Source organism: Odocoileus virginianus, chromosome 17, assembly GCF_023699985.2.
Source record: "Odocoileus virginianus isolate 20LAN1187 ecotype Illinois chromosome 17, Ovbor_1.2, whole genome shotgun sequence".
Lineage (NCBI taxonomy): Eukaryota > Metazoa > Chordata > Mammalia > Artiodactyla > Cervidae > Odocoileus > Odocoileus virginianus.
This window is the reverse complement of record NC_069690.1, coordinates 48,401,623-48,425,051: the sequence shown is the minus strand read 5'-3', so window position 1 is coordinate 48,425,051 and position 23,429 is coordinate 48,401,623. Positions and strand designations below refer to the sequence as shown.

The 23,429-nt window shown below is 40.2% G+C and overlaps 1 protein-coding gene across 1 annotated transcript in view; it reads right to left on the bottom strand.

Moving 5' to 3' along the window:
• PITPNC1 (phosphatidylinositol transfer protein cytoplasmic 1) overlaps positions 1-23,429 on the bottom strand; it is a 231,980-nt gene that overhangs the window by 155,676 nt on the left and 52,875 nt on the right. The window lies entirely within an intron of this gene.

Genomic DNA, 23,429 nt, shown 5'->3' with positions numbered 1-23,429 from the left:
GCTAAAAACAAAAAATAGAAAATAACAACAGGAACACTACATATTAAATATTAGGTGATACAGGAAAAGTTATCAGAGGCAAGATAAATCAATGGGAACATGACTATTATCTAACTCGTAGGTTGCTTCGGTTCAGTTCAGTCACTCAGTCGTGTCTGACTCTTTGCGACCCCATGAACCGCAGCACGCCAGCCCTCCCTATCCATCACCAACTCCGGAGTCCACCCAAACCCATGTCCACTGAGTTGGTGATGCCATCCAACCATCTCATCCTCTGTCATCTCTTTCTCCTGCCCTCAATCTTTCCTAGCATCAGGGTCTTTTCAAATGAGTCAGCTCTTTGCATCAGGTGGCCAAAGTATTGGAGTTTCAGCTTCAACAGCAGTCCTTCCAATGAACACCCAGGACTGATCTCCTTTAGGATGGACTGGTAGGATCTCCTTGCAGTCCAAGGGACTCTCAAGAGTCTTCTCCAACACCGCAGTTCAAAAGCATCAATTCTTCGGTGCTCAGCTTTCTTTATAGTCCAACTCTCACATTCATACATGACTACTGGAAAAACCATAGCCTTGACCAGACGGACCTTTGTTGGCAAAGTAATGTCTCTGCTTTTCAATATGCTGTCGAGGTTGGTCATAACTTTCCTTCTAAGGAGTAAGCGTCTTTTAATTTCTTGGCTGCAATCACCATCTGCAGTGATTTTGGAGCCCAGAAAAATAAAGTCTGACACTGGTTCCACTGTTTCCCCATCTATTTCCCATGAAGTGATGGGACCTGATGCCATGATCTCAGTTTTCTGAATGTTGAGCTTTAAGCCAACTTTTTCACTCTCCTCTTTCACTTTCATCAAGAGGCTCTTTAGTTGTTCTTCACTTTCTGCCATAAGGGTGCTGTCATCTGCACATATGAGGTTACTGATATTTCTCCCGGCAATCTTGATTCCAGCTTGTGTTTCCTTCAGCCTAGTGTTTCTCAGGATGTACTCTGCATATAAGTTAAATAAGCAGGGTAACAATATACAGCCTTGTTGTACTTCTTTTCCTATTTGGAACCAGTCTGTTGTTCCATGTCCAGCTCTTTTTTTTTTTTTCCATGTCCAGTTCTAACTGTTGCTTCCTGACCTGCCAGGTTTCTCAAGAGGCAGGTCAGGTGGTCTGGTACGCCCATCTCTTTCGGAATTTTCCACAGTTTACTGTAATCCACACAAAGGCTTTGGCATAGTCAATAAAGCAGAAATAGATGTTTTCCTGGAACTCTCATGCTTTTTCGATGATCCAGCGGATGTTGGCAATTTGATCTCTGGTTCCTCTGCCTTTTCTAAAACCAGCCTGAAGCAACCTAAATCCAAATTCAGATGCTGTTTAAATACTTTATGTACATATAAACATATATACATTAGAGAGAGAGAGGGGAAGGAAGGAAGGAAGGGAGGGAAGAAGGAAGAAAAGATTCTCTAAAATACTGAGTGAAAAAAAATTTAAAGAGTAGTTATCTCTGGGCTGTGGAATTTCTTTCTTTCTGAGTTTCCTAAATATTCTCAATGAGAATGTATCACTTTTATAATCAGAACAAAATTAAACAAAAGCACAACAAAACATAACTTACAGTCATCAGAGGGTAGGAACAAGACAACACAACATCTTGCCAAAATAATCAAGGCAATTAAAATTATCTCCTTTTCTTTGACTTTTAAGTACTAGCCTGTTGATGGTTATTACTAGCCTGGTTCCTTCCATCCTCCAGTCTTGTGTCTGAACATCGGGTACGGTGTGCACAGGTTGATAACTCCTAACCACCTCTGCCCATTTAGGGAAAGTCAAACATTCAGAAAAGTGGGGAATCACAGACAGTTCAGTGACTGCTATGTTTTAAGGTTAACAGTGTGATAGGACAGCATCTGCATTACAGAATTAATGGGAAAAAAAATAAGTGGCTGAAGAGAATTTCCTCTTTTGTTGTGTGTTGTCTGGGGCTTTGTTTGAAAAAACAAATAGGTGGGAGTTAATATAAATGACACTTCAAATATCAGAAGCAACCCCAAGCAGCAATTCAAATCCACATAAAAAAAGTGTCGGTAAAGTTAATAATGTAATTTAAAAAATAGTACAAACACATATTTCTTCTTTCTTAACTGATTTAGTACAGGATATAGATACAGATATAGATATAGGTATAGATACAGATATCTTCCCAGGTGGCACAGCGGTATAGAACCTGCCTGCCAATGCAGGAGACACAAGAGACACAGGTTTGATCCCTGGGCCGAGAAGAACCCCTGAAAAAGGAAATGGCAGCCCACTCCAATACTCTTGTCTGGAAAATTCCATGGACAGAGGAAACTGACGGGCTACAGTCCTTGGCGTCTCAAACAGATGCACACAACTGAGCAAGCACTCATGCATAGATATATACATACAGATAGACAGACAGACAGATAAAAGATAGATGTGTGTGAGCTCAGAAGTATCCAACCCACTGCAACCCTATGGACTGTAGCCTGCTAGGCTCCTCTGTCCTTAGGATTTTCCTGGCAAGAATCCTGGAGTGAGTTGCCATTCCTTCCTTCAGGGGGTCTTCCCAACCCGGAGTGAGTTGCCATTCCTTCCTTCAGGGGTTCTTCCCAACCCAGGGATCAAACCCACATCTCCTGCATCTTCTGCATTGCAGGTAGCTTCTTTACCACTGAGCCACCAAGGGAAGCCCTGTGTGTGTGTGTGTGTGTGTAACAGAGTCACTTTGCTGTTTACCTGAAACTAACACAACATTGTAAATCAACTACACCTCAATAAATTTTTTTCAGAGAAAAGCAGTAGTATAAAACAGTATGTCTAGAAGTGTACTGTTGGGTCTGTAACAGAAATGTAGTATATTTGACGGTAAGTGCACAGAGGAGATGAGTATGAACAAAGCTGTATGAGAGTAAGGAAACGGTAGCAGATGGTAACTCATGTCCAAGACACCAACGAAAAGAGCCAGAACAGTAAACAAGTAGGTCACTACAGTAAACTATAAAAGCGTTTTTATTCAAGGGTGGCTTACTTACAATATTGTGTTCAGTTTCTGCTGTACAACAAAGTGAATCAGTTATACATACTTACATGCCCATTCTTTAAGACTTTTTTTCCCATATAGGTCATTACAGAGCATTGAGTAGAGCTCCCTGTGCTATACAGTAGGTTCTTATTTTATATATTACTGTGAATGCATCTATTTTATACAGTAATATGCATATGTCAATCCCAATCTCCCAATTTATCCTTCCCCACATTTCCTCCTGATAACCATGCTTGTCTTCTATATCTGTGACTCTATTTCTGCTTTGTTGTAAGTTCATTTGTATCATTTTTTAGATTTCACATATAAACGATATCATCTGATATTTGTCTTTGTCAGAATTACTTCACTTATATGATCATCTCTATGTCCATCCATGTTGCTGCAAATGGCATTATTTCAATCTTTTTTATGGCTGAGTAACATTCCATCATATATAAGTACCATATCTTTATCTATTCATCTGTCAGTGGACATTTTGGTTACTTGCAAGTCTTGCTTATTGTAAATAGTGCTGCTATGAATACTGGAGTGCATGTATCTTTTTGAATTAAAGTTTTTTCCACTTATACGCCCAGGAGTGGGATTGCTGGATCATATGGCAGTTCTAGTTATAGTTTTTTTAAGGAACCTCCATACTTTTACCAATATTGATTGCACCAATTTACATTCCCACCAACAGTGTAAGAGGCCCTTTTCTCCACACAAAGAGGGACAATTTATAATGATAAAAGGGCCAACTCCTCAGGAACATACAACTATAAATACGTATGCACCTAAAAGATATCTGAAATATATAAAGCAAAAATTAATGGGAGAAATAAATTAATATTTGGAGACTTTGAAACTCCATCTCAATAGTGGACAGAATGGTTAGGCAGAAATTCAACAGGGAAACAAAAGACTTGAACACCAAAAACCAACCAGACCTAACATAACCACAGAACATTCCACCCAACACAGCAGAATACATTCTTTTCAGTGCAGAAGGAACAGTCTCCAGAAGAGACCAAATGGTAGACCACAAAACAAACTTCAATAAATTTAAAAGGACTGAATTCATTCAAAGCATGCTCTCTGACAACAATGGAATTAAATTAGAAATTTGAGAAATTCACAAATAGGTATGAATAAAACAACTCACTCTTAAGCAACCAATGGGTCAAAGAAGAAATCACAAGGGAAATTAGAAATAAAAATTAAGACAAAACATATCAAAAAAGTATGAGATGCAGCTAAAACAGAGAAAAGCAGCAGAGAAAAATCAATGAATCCAAAAGCCGGTGCTTTGAAAAGGTCAACAAAATCGACAATCCTTTTGCTAGACTGACCAAGAAAACAGATGACTCAAATTACACTGCTTTGCTAGAATATGTTTTTTAGGTCCTTTTGCCCCAGGGTGGAGAATGAGTTCTAGAAAGATTTTTAGCCATTTCCTTATAACTTTTAAGCAAAAGCTTAAAATTGTGCTCTTCAACAGTTTTGCACATGTAGCTGCCAGTTCCTGGAACAGCAAAACAATTATTACCTCTGTGCCTTTTTAGTTGCTTTAGAAAAGACCCGTTTGGCACCAACCTCAGAAAACAGGAAGATACAAGTGACATTTTTGTGTTTTGTTTATACGGTGTTGTCATGTTTTCATTTGCTGTAAACTTCCAAGCAGATACAAACAAAATAAAAACAACTTATGTTCAATAGAGTGGTCAAGTGGTCCTATTCCTTTGGGGACGGATGCTCCACAGACTCCAAGAAGGTTGAAGAAAATACCAGGGTTGTAAAAAAGCTACCCAGAAACACTTTTCCTTTCAAATCAGAGTCCATTCCCTTTGCTAAGCTTTTGTACACTCATGAGTGATAGGAAGTGGTTCAGTGTGTGATAATTTCTCCCAGTTCCTCCCACCTCTGTCCAGTTCTACAAATGGGAAATCCAAGGTGTCATCCTTTATGCCTCCCTACTCCACCCCCCAGCATATCCCGGAGATTTATTTCTCAATAACTCTCACCGCCACTGATTCTCTTCATCCCACAGCTGGTGCCCTGGTCAAAGATGCAACCATTTCTGGACCCCTTAATAGCTTCCAGAAAGGAGTGCTCGAATCCACTCCTGTCCCTCTCCATTTCTTTCTCCTCACTATAAATCTATTTCTTTTTTTTTAATTGGAGGCTAATTACTTTACAATATTGTAGTGGTTTTTGCCACACATTGGCATGAATCAGCTATGACTTACATGTGTTCCCCATCCTGAACCCCGCTCCCACCTCCCTCCCCATCCCATTCCTCAGGGTCATCCCAGTGTTGCTTCCCAAGGCTAAATCCTTCAACTGCTCTTGGAATCAATCCCCAGGCTTCAGCATGGCCCATGACAGATGCCCAGCCTGATAGACTGGGTGCCTCCACTAACTGGAGCATGTACCCTCCTCTCCTTTACAGTTTTGTGTTTCAGATACACTGGCTTACTCCCCTCCTCCTAGGAGCTTCTGAATGCGTGGTTCTCTCCATCTCCTTCCCTTGGCATAGTTAACATTATCTGACTGAGCTCACCAAACTTCTCCGAGTACCCAAGACTAGATCCATTCTCCCAGTCAGAGCCTCCTTATAACCTACTGTCCCTTCCTTCTTGAGAAAAGGTTAAGGTGGGACCAGGATTGACAAATGCACCAACTCTCCAGTGGCAGACATCATTTACTCGTCAACAGCCTAACCGCCCCCAGAATCCTCTTCAATGGCCCCTATAGATTGACCAGCCTGAAGGTTTCACGTTTTAGTGCTTTTGTACCTGAGCCAATCTACTCCTTAAATATTCAATGTCCTAAATTTTTCAAACTCCTTAAGTAGTTTGCATTGTTACTCTCTCAAGCTAGTTTCATACGTTTAAACCAAATTTGCATTACAATTTAAAGCCGTTTCCTGGAAAAGATTGTACTTTACTAAAATTCCAGAGAGCTGAGAACAGCCGAGTGACTAAAAAAAAAAAGCACAAGTAAATCCTACAACACTGATTATGAGTTCATAAAAAAAGAGAGAAGAAAAACACTAAGGAATAAATATTAATAATTCATAAGCCTATGATGCAGCTATGGTAATAGGATTATTTACTGAATCACACAAACTTTCATCTTATTACTTTACTGTTAGTCCATACAGTGTTTTCAGAGTGCTGAACGCTATGGTTTATCTAAGGGCTTCAATTACAACATTAAGGGCTAATGTTTACTGAACAAATTTCTTAATGTGCCAAAGACTGTCTAACAGCTTTCTGCACACTAATTCATTCAATCCTCATTAATAACTCTGAGACAGGTGCAATTATGATCACCCCTACTGCACAGATGAGAGAACTGAGGCACAGGCAAAGCAGAAGACCAAAATTAAGATATTTTTAGACATGCTAGGATTCAAAAAGTTTCTCTCTCTTACACATTTTCTTATGAGGAACTTCCAAGAGGATATACCTGTTAGGGGAAGCACACTGACTGGAAACCTCCCACCCTGGCCAGGCACCGTAGTAACCATTTGCATGAGTTGTTTTACAACAGGAGGTCCTGGTAAGGAACATGGAACTAACAAGCCACCACCAAGTGGAAGAGTTTGGGAAAGGTCAAAAGGAGACACCACATGTCTGACCATCTCCCAGAATCCTCCTCTCTGGCATCCATCTTGGCTGAACAAGGTGTTCACCACCAGGAAGGACTCTTGAGTCAGAATGTATGGCTAAAGACAACCTGGAAACGAATCCCATCACCATAAACCCGAGACCGTGAGCCACGTGTTAGAGCTATTCTTCTGGGTTCCCTTACCCTACTGCTCTCCACCCTGGTGCCCTTTCCCAATAAAATCTCTTGCTTTGTCAGCACATGTGTCTCTTGGACAACTCATTTCCGAGTGTTAGACAAGAGCCCAGTTTCGGGCCCTGAAAGCAGTCCCCCTTCCTGCAACATACCCATTCAAGAAGCTACAAGATAAGGGAATGGAACAAAAAGAGGACAAGAAATTCAATAAAATGATGAACCAAGGCAGTGAAATGATAAGGACATTGACTAGTGACTTGGGACAAAAAGATGATGACTCTGTGAGGTAAGAGGATGTCCTTTAATCACATTATGTGATGGAAATACATTATTTTTGCCCACATGAAAAAGAAAGATAAGTAGAAACTCTAGGAAAACAAAAAAGCTGTAGTGGATAGTAGAGAAAAGAGAATTCATTTGAACCCTGATACATGAATACTGATTTTTTAGGTGGTCAGTGCATTGTGGTTTTAATAACATAGAGAAAAGAATATAGCCCTTGTGCCTGGATCTGCAGTGAAAATATTTACACAGAAATAATCATATAAATGTTGCTTACTGGTGCTCAAGTTTTAGAAACAACCTAAAGGTATTAGGGTTAGAATGTCATATAACTGTTAAAGAGTTCTTTAATTGAGATAGAATTCAAGATCATAAAACTAACTCTGCCCCCTCCCACCACCAGCTTGTGGGATCTTAGTTCCCTGACCAGGGACTGATGAACCCAGAAACTTTGACAGTGAAAGTGCAGCATCCTAACCACTGGACCACCAGGGAATTCCCCAAACTAACTCTTTTAAAATATTAATTTCATTAGTTTTGAATACACACACACAATGCTGTATAACCATGACCCCTATCTAATTTCAGAACATTCTCATCACTCCCAAAAGTCCCACATCCATGAGCACTTAATTCCCATTCTCCCTAGCCTATGGAAACCAGTAACCAGTTCTCTGTCTCTTTGGATGTGCCTGTTCTAGACATTTCAAATAAATGGAATCACAAAGTGTGTGACTTTTTTTTTTTTTAACATGTGGCCTTTTGGGTCTGTCTTCTTACACTTAGCATATTTTCAAGTTTTTTCCATCTTGAAGCATGTATCAGTACTTCATATGTTTTCATGGCCAAATAATATTTCATTTTATGGATATGCCATATTTATCCAGAATGTTGGCAGGTAAAAATGGGAGAAAAGGTATTCAACATTATTAATCATCAGGAAAATGCAAATCAAAATCACAATGAGACACCATCTCACACCCTTAGGATGGTTACTATCAAAAACACAGAAAGTGACAAGTATTGACAAGGATGTGAAGAAACTGGAATCCTTGTGGTGGGAATGTAAAATGGTGCAGCTGCTATGGGAAACAGTATGGAAGAGAGGTTCCTGAAAAAATTAAAACAACCATATTCAGAAGCAATCTCACTTCTAGGTATATATCTAAAAGAACTGAAAATAAAATCTCAAAGGAAAAAAAAATTATTTTGGCTGTGCTGTGTGGCATGTGGGATCTTAGTTCCCCAATCAAGGGTCAAACCCGGGCCCCCTGCAGTGGAAGTGCAGAGCCTTAACCACTGGACTGCTAGGGAATTCCTTCAAAGAAATATTTTGCACCCATGTTCACTGAAGCATTATTCACAATAGTCAAGACACGGAAGCACCCAGCCAGCAATCCATGGATGAAGAAAATGTGTGAACATACAATGGAGTTCTACTCAGCCTTAAAAAAGAAATTCTGCCATATGCTATAACATGGATGAATCTGAGGACATTTTGTTAAGTGAAACAAACCAATCACAAACTAGATAAATACTGCATAATTCCACTTAAATAAGGTATGTGAAGTAATCAAACTTATAGAAGCAGAAAGTAGAATGGTGGTCACCAGGGTTACCAGAAGATTAGTTGTTGAGCTGTGCAGTCATGTCCAACTCTTTTGTGACCCACAGACTGTAGCCTGCCAGGTTCCTCTATCCATGGGATTTCCCATGGATCTTCTCTAAGGGATCTTCCCGACCCAGGGATCAAACCTACATCTCTAACATTGGCAGGTAGATTCTTTACCACTGAACCAACCACCAGGAAAGCCCACCCGGGAATGAGTACAGAGTTTTAACCATGCAAGATAAAAAAGTTCTAGAGTTGTTGTACAACAATGTGCATAAAGTTAGTAATAGTATACTATATACTTAAAAAAAAAAAAAACCCTTTTTAAGAGGGTAAATTCAGGTTGTGGGCTTTTTACCACAATTAAAAAAAAGCTGACAGAGGGGAGGACATATAGGGCTAAAGCAGGCATGGCTGTCAGTGGTGGGGAAATGGGCCTAGTGCTCAGCAGTGGGGCAGATCTTGAAGGAAAAGGCTCATCTTTATAAGGAGAGATTAGGATCTTGTCAAAATGATCCTTCCGGCAGCAGTATGGAAAACAGAGTTTCCCAACAGTTTTTCTCAATCACTAGAAGTTAAGTTCCTTGAGGAGCAAGTGAGGTCTCGTCGCTGGTATTAGCTAAGCTGGAGTTGCCAGGTCCAATGAATAAAAATATAGGACATCCTACTAAATCTGAGTTTCAGACAAACAACATAAATTTGTTTATTATCAGTACCTCCCATGTAATGCTTGGGGCATATTTTTACTAAAAAAATTATTTTTTCTCTGTAACTCAAATTTAACTGGGCATCCTATGTTTTATCTGATGACTCTATGGATGGCCAGTAAATGACGACTCTATGGATAGGCAGTAAATATGGCGAATGAAAGAGAAGGAAACAGAAACAACTGGGAAAAAACACATCATGGAACACTTGGTAGGACTATGAGGTGATAAAGCTTCTGGGAAGGCATGAAGGCAGTGTCTCCCCAAACTGAAGATATGCATATTTTGGAACAGCAATTCCACCTTAGGAATCCATCCTGGGAAAATGCTCACATCTGCACCAAAGACATAAAGAAACACACAAATGAGTTTATGGAAATAGAGATTTATCTTATTTGCAATAAGCAAAAAACTAAAACCTTTAAAATGTCCATCATTAAGGGAATAGTTACATTTTGTCATCTACCTGATGAACTGCTGCTAAAAAGAAAGTGGTAGATAAAAGTGTACCTGCAAAGAGATTTCCATTTTAAATAAAGTTTTTAAAAAAACGAGTTTATCACAACATGTCTTGTGTGAACATCTATGTTAAAAAAAACCACCTAAGTCAGTCTTTATTCCCAGGTTTATAAATGCACAGAATAAAGTCTGAAAGGATAAACAGCACATTTTTGATATCGATAAACTCTGCAGAGAGGGACAGAATTGGTAAGGTTGAAAGAAGACTTTAAATATACATGGGCTATTTGTGTATCACTTTCAAATTAAAAAAAAAAACAAAACCCATTCATCCACTTTTGACATTATCACCCTCAACCTTCTCTTCTCTGTTCTAAACAGAAATAATTCTGCTAATCTATGAAACACAAAGTCTTTCAATCACCATACATGAGTCTGGGTTAAAATCACTCAAGAAGTGAAAATGTTTCTTCTAGAATGAATCGCACCTAATGCTTTCAGGAGGGCTCAACCAGAGGGGAACAGTGAGTGCTTTCCAAGTATCTTAGTGAACTGGAATTCAAAAGCTGACTCAGAAATTCCACAGTAAACTGGGGGAGATTAAGGCTCAATTTTGGGGTAAGACTAGTCACGAATGGATCCAAACTATCTTGGTTTTTGCAAAAACAAGCAATAACCTTTATATGACTCAACTCAAAGAAAGCCAGGAATGGGACTTAGATGCCTCATGGAACTAGTTAAAAACTGACATATTTGATTATGTAGTTAGAGGACTGAAAATATTTTTTGTATAATTTTCATGGGGAAATTACCACATGCAAAAATAAGTAGTTCAATAGTAGGAGGAAATAGAGAAGAAAAATAATGGGGAAGGTGAAAGGTCTCCCTCAGAAAAGTATTTGTTATAGAGGTGGAATTTTGAAAATTTGTTCTTTTTTTCTCCCCCAATTCAAGTTGTGCTCTTTGGTATTTTTTTTCTCTATGCTTGGCATGACTCCAAAAATGCTCTCTATAATTCCTGCAATGTTTTCTTCTCAGAATTCAACTCTCCCACAACACCAACAATTCATTTGTATTTCAGAATTTCCAAATCCTAAGCATAATAATTAAATGAAAGATGGTCATACACCAATAGGCATATGAAAAGATGCTCAATCATTAATTATTAGAGAAAGGCAAATAAAAAGTACAATGAAGTACCATCTTATACTGGTTAAAATGACCGTCAGTTAAAAAGTCTACAAATAATGAATGCTGGAGAGGATGTGGAGAAAAGGGAACCCTCCTATGCTGTTGGTGGGTCTGTAAATTGGTGAAGCCCCTATGGACAACAGTATAGAAGTTCCTCAAAAAACTAAAAGAGAGTTGCCGTATGATTCAGCAATCCTACTCCTAGGTGTATATGTAGAAAAGACAAAAACCCTAACTTGAAAAGATACATGCACTCCAACATTCATAGCAGCACTGCTTACAAAAGCCAAGACATGGAACCCATCAACAGATGAATGGCTGAAGACGATGTGGTATATGTACTCGACAGAATACTACTCAACCATAAAAAAGAGTGAGATAATGTCATTTGCAGCAACGCTGATGGGCCTAGAGATTATCAAACTAAGTGAAGTAAGTCAGACAGAGGAAGACAAATACCATATGTATGAGTTGTATGTGGAAATCTAAAACATGACACAAATGAACTTACTGATGACAGAGAAACAGACTCAGGGACACAGAAAACAAACATGGTCACTAAAGAGGTAAGGGGGTGGGGGAAGGACAAATCAGGAGTTTGGGATTAGCAGATGCAAATTACTACATAAAAAAATAGATAAATAACAAGGTCCTATTGTATAGCACAGGAAACTATATTCAATATTCTGTAATAAATCATAACAGAGAATATGTATATACATGTAAACTTCAATTAAAAAAAAAAGATGGCTGATACAGAAAAAACTATCCCATATCCAAAGACATTTATTTCTAAATGCTGATTATAATGTGTCCAGTTTTTTAAAATACCAATAAAAACTCTACATCAATGTCACTTTGACAACATAATAGAATTAGCCAGAAGAGCTCCCCCTGAATGCTGCTGTATGTTATGCCTGTAGCTGCATCAGTCAGGGTTGGTCTGTAACCTGACCAACAGTCAGGGTTATCTGTAACCCTGTGGTAACAAAGAATCCCAACATCTCCATGGCTCAAAACAGCCCAAGTTTACTTCTTGCTCAAGCAGGTCAACAAGGCTGCTCTGATCCTCCTCATCACCAGGAGGAGTCACCCCCTTGAACTTTGCTGGTCACCATACAAAAGGGAAACAGAGAACTCCTCAAGCGCCCACACCAGTAAGGAAACCTGGAATGTGACACTATGTCATTCTTGTTACAGCTCATTGTCCAGAACAAGTCACATCGCCTCACTCAGTCACAGAAGACCAGGAACACAGTTCTCTTGTACGTCCAGAAAGAGAGTACTAGAAATATTTGAAGAACAGCAACAAACAGTAACTGATAGCTTTTCAAAAACACTAGAAATAAGACTATAAAATAGGCTTGGATTTTTTTTGTTTTGTTTTGTTTTTTCATGTAATTCTGTTGTCAAAGTGGATATAATGTTCTGGAATTCCATCTGGCTGACAACAGCAAGATGTCAGCCTCTAGGCTGAGAAAGCTTTATCCCCATCAAGGTTGTCTTTACAAGTTCAAGTTTGCAGCCCAGCTCCATATATCATTCTATCTTTTGTAAGCATTACTTGAGGCCTAAGAAGTAAAAAAAAATAAACTTTCACTATTTGATTTTTGATAGAGGTTTGCTTTTTAAGAAGGAAATATGACTAATTATTAGGATCTGCTGCATTAGTAATAGTACCAACCTTTTCCTGTTTTATCTCATTATTTTGGCATAACAGGATATCAAGCCAGAGAAATGTCTAGCTTTTCAGGTTATCTAAAGCAATCTCAGCTAAAATCCAGATACATTTAGCCATTAATTTTTTTAAAACCAGAAATGTGATTTGCCAGTTCAATCAAATGTCTAAATGGAAAGCAGGCAGCTGTTGCCTGCTGTTATCTAAGATATCATTCTAGTTTTCTTAAGACAGAGTTTATGTTGATTAATATATAGTTACAAACTGCTAACTCACATTTAATTATGTATCAGTGTATGCAACATAAAGTTACCCAAGTCATTAGTCAAGACAGTCACTAAAAACAGGTCACATCATTCTAGACTTGAGTTCCCTCATGTTGGAAGAATTCTATAGATAGATGTCATTAGATTGTCTTCTCTTTTTTCATTTGTCTTGACCAGCTAAATGACAGGAACAGTCACCTATCTGACCAATCACTGGGAGTAAAATTCAAGGTCACAGCTTTGATTCTGACATGGGCTAGTGCTTAACATGTGTTCTCCCCAGTAGTCGATAATGAAGTAAGAACTTAAGTGCAAGCAATTTATTTGGGAGGTGAAAGAAATGGAAAAGTGATGTATGAAAGGGAAGATATAAGATAAATGGTGTGTTTCAAGCCAATTACCACCCTGGGCAACTGAGTTGAACTTCACTAGCAGAACCTGCAAAAACTACGTAGATGCACACCTTAGACTCACCCACTCCAAAGGGTGAGGGAGCTGGGTTATTCATATACCAGTTCCTGTCAGTCATTGTTAGGGCTGCTCCTGGGAACCAAGTATTGCTTCAGGGGCAGCAAAGTGATCTATAGGCCAGAAAAATCCTCAGGCCAAGAAATGCAAGTTCTGTAATTCAGAAGTCAGGCCAAAGAGCACTGAAGTTGTAAAGATGAAAGAATATTGGCAGGGTACCAATCACAACTACTATAGGACAGTATTAATCCATCAGGTAATGGCCAGCAGCTCTGAGTCTAACTCCAGGCAAATGCCTTGTTATTGGTCACTAGAAGCATCAGTATTGAGTCATACATGCCTGCATTTCCAAAGGTCAACTTGTAATGTTAAAATAGTGGCAGTCCAAGATGAAGATATTTTTAATACACTTTGTAGTAATAAAATTAATGGTGAACGATCAAGAAGGGCTTCCCAGGTAGCTTGGCAGTGAAGGCTCCAAATGCCAATGCAGGAGATCCGTGGGTCAGGAAGATCCCCTGGAGAAGGAAATGGCAACCCACTCCAGTATTCTTGCCTGGGAAATCCCATGAACAGAGAAGCCTGGTGGGCTATAGTCCATGGGTTCGCAAAAGAGTCGGACACAACTTTGCAACTAAACAACAACAGCAAGAAAAGGTTAAAATGCACAGAACTACAGTTTTATATCAAAAGCAACATTTCCCAAAGTGAAAACACTCAATCCCCACTCTATCACATCATCTTGTTTCACTATCTTTTCAGCTTTTATCACTATCAGGAATTACTCACTCATTTATTTCATGTATGGATTTACTTGTTTGTAGTTGTTTCAACCACTTAGCATGTGAGAAGACAGACCTTGTCTGTCCTGTTCACTAGGGTAATCCCAGCATCAACCAGTGTGTGTGTGTGTGTGTGTGTGTGTGTGTGTATGTGTTAGCCGCTCAGTCGTGTTCAGCTCATTGCAACTTCATGGACTGTAGCCCACCAGGCTCCTCTGTTCATGGAATTCTCCAGGCAAGAAAACTCGAGTGGGTAGCCATTCCCTTCTCCAGGGGATTTTCCTGACCCAGGACACTGAACCTGAGTCTCCTGCATTGCAGGCAGATTCTTTACCTTCTGAGCCACCAGGGAAGCCCTGGACGCTCAATAAACAGTAGTTAAATGAATAAAAGATTGCCTTTCCAGAGAGATCCCAAAGCCCACGGGCATAGCATAGGCTCTGAAAAGTTCTTTATCATAGAACATAGTTATTTAACCTAGCACATCTCAAATTTACTTAACCATGGAACTTTTTATTTATTTTTTTGGCCACACTGCACAACTTGTGGGATCTTAGTTACCTGACCATGGATTGAACTTGTGACCTCACAGTCAAAGTGCAGAGTCTTACCCACAGGACCACCAATTCCCAACCATGGAACCCTTTTATCCTGGAAATTAATTTTCCATGGGAATAATGATAAATACTAGTCAAGAGATGACAAAGCCAGCAAGACTGAGAATAACTTTAGTGAGTGTGACATGGTTAATAAACTGAGGGATACGCTAGAAATATTCACTGCGGGAAATTCAAGAGACTGAAGGAAGTAAAGGCCACTCCTTAAGAAACAGAAAAAATTCACAATATATGTAAGTCAAATCATTATACTATTCACCTTAAACTTACACAGTGTTGTATGTCAATTATAGCTCAATCAAACTGGAAAAACAAATAAATAAGCAAGAGTCTGGTCTTCCATCAAAAAAAGAAAATATCTCACATGACTACCAATGGGGGCTTCCCTGGTGGCTCAGCTGGTAAAGAATCCGCCCACAATGCAGGAGACCCAGTTCGATTCCTGGGTCAGGAAGATCTGCTGGAGAGGGGATAGGCTGCCCACTCCAGAATTCCTGGACTCCCCTGGTGGCTCAGACGGTAAAGAATACCAACAGCTGGCCCATTTCTAGACAACGCTGAGGTACAATTCCATAATAAAAGGTGCTCAGGTAAATTTCATCCAATGGTAACTCTTGCTCTGACAAAGGCTCTTTTATGTTTTAAATTTTGATTTACTATGACTTGATTTGTTCCAAAGCAAATTGAGGGCTTCCCAGGTGCCACACGTGGTAAAGAATCTGCTTGCCAATGCAGGAGATGCAAGAGATACAGGAGATGCAAGAGATGTAGGTTCAACCCCTGGGTCTGGAAGATGCCTCAGAGAAGGAAATGGCAAACCACTCCAGTATTTCTTGCATGGAAAATTACATGGATGGAGGAGTCTGGCGGGCTACAGTCCATGGGGTAGCAAAAAAGTTGGACACCACTGAGCACGCACACACACAAAGCAAACTGAGCCTAGAGATAGGGCAGGCTGACTGACTACTGATAATAGCAGACTTCTTACCGATAGACTTTGTTTCGGGTTTGTTTCATTGATAAATCTACAGAAGTTATACCAGAATATCTGATACCGTGGAAAGAGGTTAAAAGTATAGTTTAGTGGAAGAAAGCCGTATGATCTTATTTTAGTATTTAGTATTGTATATATAATCTCCCTGGAATGTCAGCTCCATGCAGACAGCGGCTTTTGTCTGCTTATGCTCTATCCCTAGGGATGGCATAAGGCAGGCATTCAATAAATATTTGTTAACTTCAGAAATAGATGTTTGCATAGAATGGAAGGTTTATACACGCAGTGTATATGCAAATATATTCAACAGTGCTTAACTCTGGGTTATCAAGTCTGTGGGTACTTTCTGGTAGACCTGTATTTTTCTCATTCTTAGAAGGAAAATACATTGCTTTTGGAGTCAGAAAACAAAGCATTTTTTACAGTGATGGCTCGACTGCTACTACCACATCTTCCTCCCCTTTTCAAGACCCATTTCAATACTTTAAGGTCACGCCCAGCTCTCCTAGCTCCACAGAGTCTAGAAGCATCAGGCAAATGAGAAGCTGCCTCCACTTTAGATAGGTGTGGACCTGCACCTTAATCTAGCTTATTCCACTACACTAGTACTCACTCTACAGACTTATCAAAGCAGATATTTAGAAATTCTGCATATCATTTGATCACTCTCTAAGTTATAAAGCACAGAACTAAACCTGAAAGCTGTAAAGGTGACTTAAAACTAGAGCTCTTATGAGACTGCAAATTTGTTGCTGAGACTCAAGTGGAAGGCACTGAAGCTGTGCCATTCGTCTTTCCAGTGATGGGTGAAGAGTATTTAGAATTCACAGTCAGTTGCTTAGCACCTTCTCTGATTCCCAAAAACTGGGGCTCTAACACTTGCCCACTTGTGATGGGGTCTTCTGACACATGGAGTATTCCTCATTGAAAATGCAGAGCTCCCACCTAAGGAAGAGGGTCCTTGTTCCTAGAAAATCCTATGTCCAACACTTGGATCTTACAAAACATCCACATTAAAGAACAGCTATTGAATTCCCCACTGGGTTCTCTTTTTAACAAAAGGATTCCGAATATGATTGGATATTTTATAAATGAACTGTAAAACTGGCAATATCTACTAAAGCTGAACATACAACATTTCAACTCCTGAGAATATCACCAACAAAATACACAATATGTTCCCTAAAGGCACTACTTTTAATAACTCCAAACAGGAAGCTACTCAAAGTCCCCAGAAGAAGAATAAATAAATTGTGGCATCTTCACACCATGAAAGACACAGCAATGGGAATGATCAAACATACAATAGGACATGTCTCACAAACACAGTGCTGAGTGGAAGAAGCCCACTACAGAAGATCACGTACATGTGATTTCATTTAATTAGGTTCTCAGGGCATAAATTCTATCTGCAGCATTGGGATTCAGGACAGTGGTTATCCTGGGGTGATGAGAAGACAGGAATGAGGCATGAGGATCCTATTTCTTGAGCTGGGTGTTGGTTACTGTTTTAGTTTTCATATCAAATTGCTACAAACTTGGTGGCTTAACCCAACACAGATTTATTCTCTCAGTTCTAGAAGGCAGAAGTCAGAAATCAAGATGTCTACAGGGTCAGGGTCCCTCTGAAGGCTCGTTGAGACCATCTGTTCCTTGCCTTTTCTAGCTTCTGGTGACTCCAGCTGTTCCTTGTGGCTGTATCTTTCAAATCTCTGTCTCTATCTTCATGTGGTCTTCTCTCCCGTGGCCTCTTCTCTTCTGTCTCTTGTAAGGACACTGGTCATTGGATTTAGGGACCACCCAGGATGATCTCATCTCAAGAGCCTTAATTTAATCTCAAAGGCCCTTTTTCAAATAAGATCACATTCACAGGTTCAGGAGGACATCTTTTCCCAGGAGCCACCATTCAACCACTATAGTTACTTGGGTGTGAAATTTTACCCAGTGAAGGATACATGCCCTTTTCTGATTGTATGTTATATACCCACATGAAGACAGCTTTTAAAGACAGCTTACAACTTCTCAGAAATACATTTGTTATTCACCATGAGGCGTCTTGCACACATCTAAGGAAAAAGAAGACCACAATCCCTGGCATTTCATTGGCCACAATGCCTGCAGAATTTTTGGCTTTTTACACCCTCCCATCCCACTTCTGGCTCTTAGCAGAATGTACAGAAACCTCACAGCAACTTCTGCATATGTTTTTATTAACTGATTCCCCCTCCATCCTCCACTGCCCAAAGTGGTGAAATCTTTTAACAGATTATAAGCCAGGGGCCATCAGAAGGTCTGGGTTCTGCACTGTGTCGTCTCAGGGAACCAGGCTGTCATTTGAGACAGATGTTTGTAAACTTGGGGATTCCTTGTGTGTGGACGTGGGTGCCTCCAATCCCAGATGGCAGGGGGAGCAGCCAGTGTTCCCTGCCCAGATGACCCAGAAAACGTTCTTAATGAACCGTCCAGCGTGACTCACGCTGGCTCCCACATCTGGCAGATCTGGGTTACATCACTCTTAGTCCTCAGTGTCCTGCGGGTTCCTGGGAACGCACTGCCCAGAGTCAAGTGCACCAGCTGCAGCAGCTGGCTGCATTCACACGCCTCTCTGCGTCATCCTGACGGCCACACACTATGGGGCTGGCTCCAGCTCCCTGTTCCAGAGGCTGAGTCGGCTGCCCCCCAGGAGGCCGCCTCCTCTCACTTTCCCATGGGCTTAAGAAGTCACCATGGAAGTAAAATTCCATGCCAGAGGTGTCCAGGGGAGGACTACATTCTCTGCTTTTCTACTCTAATAGCTCCTGGCACTATAATTCAACATTAGCTGTGTTAATCTGCAGAGAGGAAAAAACCAAACATAAAAAAACAAACCATTCACATTTCTCAAATAGGATTAGAGGAGAGAAATAAGTATAAACTTTGAAAGAATTTCCCAGAAGAAATACTTATTTAAACAGCATGTAGCACAAGATGGACGGTGGCAAAGAGGTGACAATTTTCATGAAAACGGGGGCTTCTGAGTCCTGCTACGTTCTCTCCATCATTTAAAAAGCCCCAAGACTCTCTTACAGTCTACCTAGCAAGACATTCCTGCTTTCTGATTAACTACAGAGCCTTTGAGACCTTTATTTTGTATCCTTTTAGTAACTGATCAGAACTGCCCTGAGGCTGCTTCTGGGACAGAACTCACAGCTGCACTGTGTGGGTAAGTTCTTCATCCTCTTGCTCATTATGGCTAGAATATGATGTAATTCACACTTATGGAACTACAGTCCAAGCCTGTCTCACTCCCCATCAATTCCACCTATTCATTCAGAGTCATGGCATGTTACAGCTACAGGGGACTTTTTTTTTTTTTTTACAAAATCTTTAATTTCATTCTTCTAACTGGTTTGCCAAGCCATATTCTAATTTTAAAGCCAAAACACAAGAAACTTGTGATCCTGACAAGTTAAGTAATTTATCAGCCCTGTTTAGATAATGTCAAACACAATGTACGACCCAGGTCTCCTCACTCCTGGTTTCAAAATTACATCATGAGGCCTCATTAATTAAAAAAAAAAGTCTATTAAAAGACTCAAATTTGGGTTGAGAGTTACAAATCTGCAGATGTGTTCTAAAGGAATAACTAAGAAGACAGAAAGAAATGGATGGAGAAAATATTCATTTATATTCAGTCATTGATCTGATGCTTCAGAATCCTGGCTGCCCAGTAGACTCACTGGGGGGCTTTCCCAACCCCCCATGCCCAGGTCAGGCTTCAAATGAATTAAATCAGAATCTCTAGATGTGGGGTTTGGATGGCAGTAGCAACCAGGTGACTCCAATGTATAGCCAACTTGGAGTTCCACTGATTTACTGGAGGTTAGACCAAGTATGGATGTGAGAGTTGAACTATAAAGAAAGTTGAGCACTGAAGAATTGATGCTTTTGAACTGTGGTATTGAGCAAGACTCTTGAGAGTCCCTTGGACTGCAAGGAGATCAAACCAGTCAATCCTAAAGGAAATCAGTCCTGAATATTAACTGGAAGGACTGATGCTGAAGCTGAAACTCCAATAGTTTGGCCATCTGATTTGAAGAACCGACTCACTGGAAAAGACCCGGATGCTGGGAAAGATCGAAGGTGGGAGGAGAGGGGGATGACAGAGGATGAAATGGTTGGATGGCATCACTGATGCAATGGACATGAGTTTGAGTAGGCTCCGGGAGTTGGTGATGGACAGGGATGCCTGGCGTGCTGCAGTCCATGAGGTCGCAAAGAGTCAGACATGACTGAGTGACTGAACTGAACTGAACTGAGACCAAAACAGCTATGTAGAGACCAAAATCATAAAATCATAGTTTTCAAAAGAAGAAAGAGGGAAGAAAAGAAAAAGGAAAGGAGGAGGGAGGGGTCATTTATATGATATGATCTTCAATTTACTTTGTCATCCTCTGTGCTTCAGAAGGCTAACCGGATGTGTGGTCAAACCGAGAAGATTTACATTGGTGATCTCAGCCTGGGACAAGGTCACCTTTGCCCACCACGCCTGTGGCTACAGAAGCATGCAGACTGCAACTGGAGAAAAGGGGGACATAGCAAGCAATCAGGTCCTGTACTCCTCACAGGTTCTCATGATACTTCTTTTTAAAAAGGGCACCTATTACTATATGATCCAGCAATTCCACACTTTGATATATACATCTAAAAGACTAAAGTGCAGGGAATCAAATAAATGTCTGTATACTCAAGACCACAGCAACATTATTCACAGGAGCCAAAAGGCAGAAGTAATCCATCCATCTATCAACAGAGGAATGGATAAAGAAAATGTGTTCTATACAGATAATGGAACATTATTGAACCTGAAAAAGGAAGGGGCATTCTGACATAGGCTACAACATGGATGAACCTTGAGGACATTATACCAAATGAAATAAGCCAGTCACAGTACAAATACTGTATGATCCCACTTATATGAAGTCCCTAGAATAGTCAAATCAGAGACAGAAAATTGAATGATGGTTGCTGGGGGTAGGGAGGACACAGAGTATTATTGTTTAATGGGCACAGAGTGTCAGTTTTGCAAGATGAAAACTTGGAGATGGTGGTGATGTAGCATAACAATGTGAATGTACTCCAGGCTACCAAAGCGGTTAAAACGCTTAAGATGGTATATTTTTTAGCAAGTAGGGGGCACCCAATGAGTGCCTCTCATTTACTTCTCTCTGGTGTTGGCAAAGGTTATTGAGGACAAAATTACAAAGGTAGATGTGTCATCTATAAAACTGTGAAGTCTGAGGTTCATGCCCAACATACCCCAGGATGCTGAAATCTGTTTAGCAGGACTGACTGACTCAAGAAAGAGTTAGAGAGCCTCGTGACTCCTCCGGGGATACATTGAGGGCCGGCTGGCAGGCCTTGCGTTTCATGTTATATAATCACCAAGCTGCCAGTTTCCAAACAAGACGAGGTGAATTCTGATGTGCTCTGTGTCTATGAGGTGTCAACTGATGATTAATTCCCAAATAACTTTATCAAGGAGCCTTTTTCTAACTCCCAAATGCAGTAATATCATTTATTTGTTAGTTGAGAAATCTCTTGTTTTCTCTTTGGTGGGTTGACTCAAATGTATTGTATTATTTTTCATCTTTTCCTTCCTTTTGGCTTGGTATTCTAGGGGGCAAAGAACATATTCAACAAGGAGAACATTCCATCGCCAATGGCTCTTTTTGAGCTGCTCTGTAATCCACAGCTTTCAAGTGAGTAAGCTTTCTCCTTGACTAAAGGAAAAAATGTGCAGCTCTTTTCTGATCAGTGGTCCTAACCCGTTCTTTCAGCCTGTGATGATTCTATACAGGGGATGACTTGTGAAGACGTTTTCTAGGGGAAGTCATCTGGGCCCTAGAGGCTGGTCCCCAAGCCAACATGTTTGAGCTCTGGCCAGGCATCTAAAAAAGCTTGTCATGCTTCCCCAGCCTCGGACAGGCAGCCCCAGAGCACCACTCACACTTGACCCAGAGAGTCTGTCCCAGTGATTCATCAGGAAGCCCAAAGTTTGGCAGCTGGAAAAATGTAAACTTTCTGCTTTAAGAATTTGCAAATTAACAGTTCTACCAGAAGTCAATCACTCAACAGGAGTTGGATTAAGTACTTGGACATCCTTCTACTGAGCTCAGACACAGTGAACACTGACTTGTTTCTTTGGCATAAGGTTTTGCAAGACAAAATAAATTTCCCTTCAACTGAGCAACAACAGAAAAGGGGAGAGGTTCTTGTCCATGGAGGGAAAAGGAAATCTAACTTAAACAATATGACTTATTTGTGATAAATTCTAACCAGTGTCCATATTTTTATGGGTTCTTTTCATATTGATATTTACGAATCAGTTCCACAATACTCCATCATATAAGACATGCCACCTTGGGGACTCCAGGAGACAGCCTGAAGAGCAAAAGGGAAGCCGGTTTACTAGGTGCTCCTAATGGCAACCACCTGCTCCAAATGCATAGACATTTTTCAACTATATTCCTCATTACATATCTGAATTCAGACATATAAATGTAACCCTCCTGCCTCCCCCACTCCCACCTCAGGTTTGCCCCATAAATGGAAGGGAAAAGATCCCCGTTGCTTGGACAGAAAGACAGACTCCCCTGCTTATAATTGCCATGGGGTACTTTATGATTTCCATAAGGCTCTCTGGAGTCGACGGAACTTTGGAACTATGAAGTGGTCCATGGAGTATGTGGACAGTAGCATCCCAGCCACACATACCACCCCAGATCAATGTCATCTTCTCAGGTCTCTGTGTGCAGACATAAGGCTAGCAAAAATATTACACATATTGACATGGGAGGAGGAAGAAAAGGTGTATTTTTCCACCCTTACTCCTTAAAGCGCTCTAAGCATTATATGTTAACTTAACAGCCTATTCCTTTCTTGGCCTATAAGAGAGAATTCAGCTCATGAAATTTCACCATCAACTGATAGTGAGTGTTCATTATACATACAGCCCAACAGTGAGATAATATACTGTATTCCAAAACACTGTTAAGGCTCTCAGTACATTCTCTGGCTCACTGAAATAGTGGAATGACCACAAATTGTGTAAAAAGAGAAATTTCTTTGTACATTCCAGAATAAATAAAATAAAACCTCTACCAGCAAAATTTAGTGCTTAATAACTCACATACTGAAGTTTCCGTTTAATCAACTGTGACTTTTGTTATTTTATTTAATATATCTAGAAACAATCACCAGAAGAGTAATTTTAATATCGCTTCTAAATTCAATTAGACTGGTTACGTTTTTATGGTAGAGTAACATTCACAGGGCCATTCTTTAATACACAAGTTATTAAATCCCACAGTCCCTTAATCCACACTGCAGACTAATCTAATACATTTAAGCTGCCCTTGAGAAGCCATCTCACAGTGCAGGGCTCACAGAGTGTGATCGCTTTCGCTTTTCTGACCCAAGAAGTAATTTTTTTCCCCTCTTGACATCTTATGAGTCATCTTTAATAATGTTTTTTCTGTAGTTCTAATG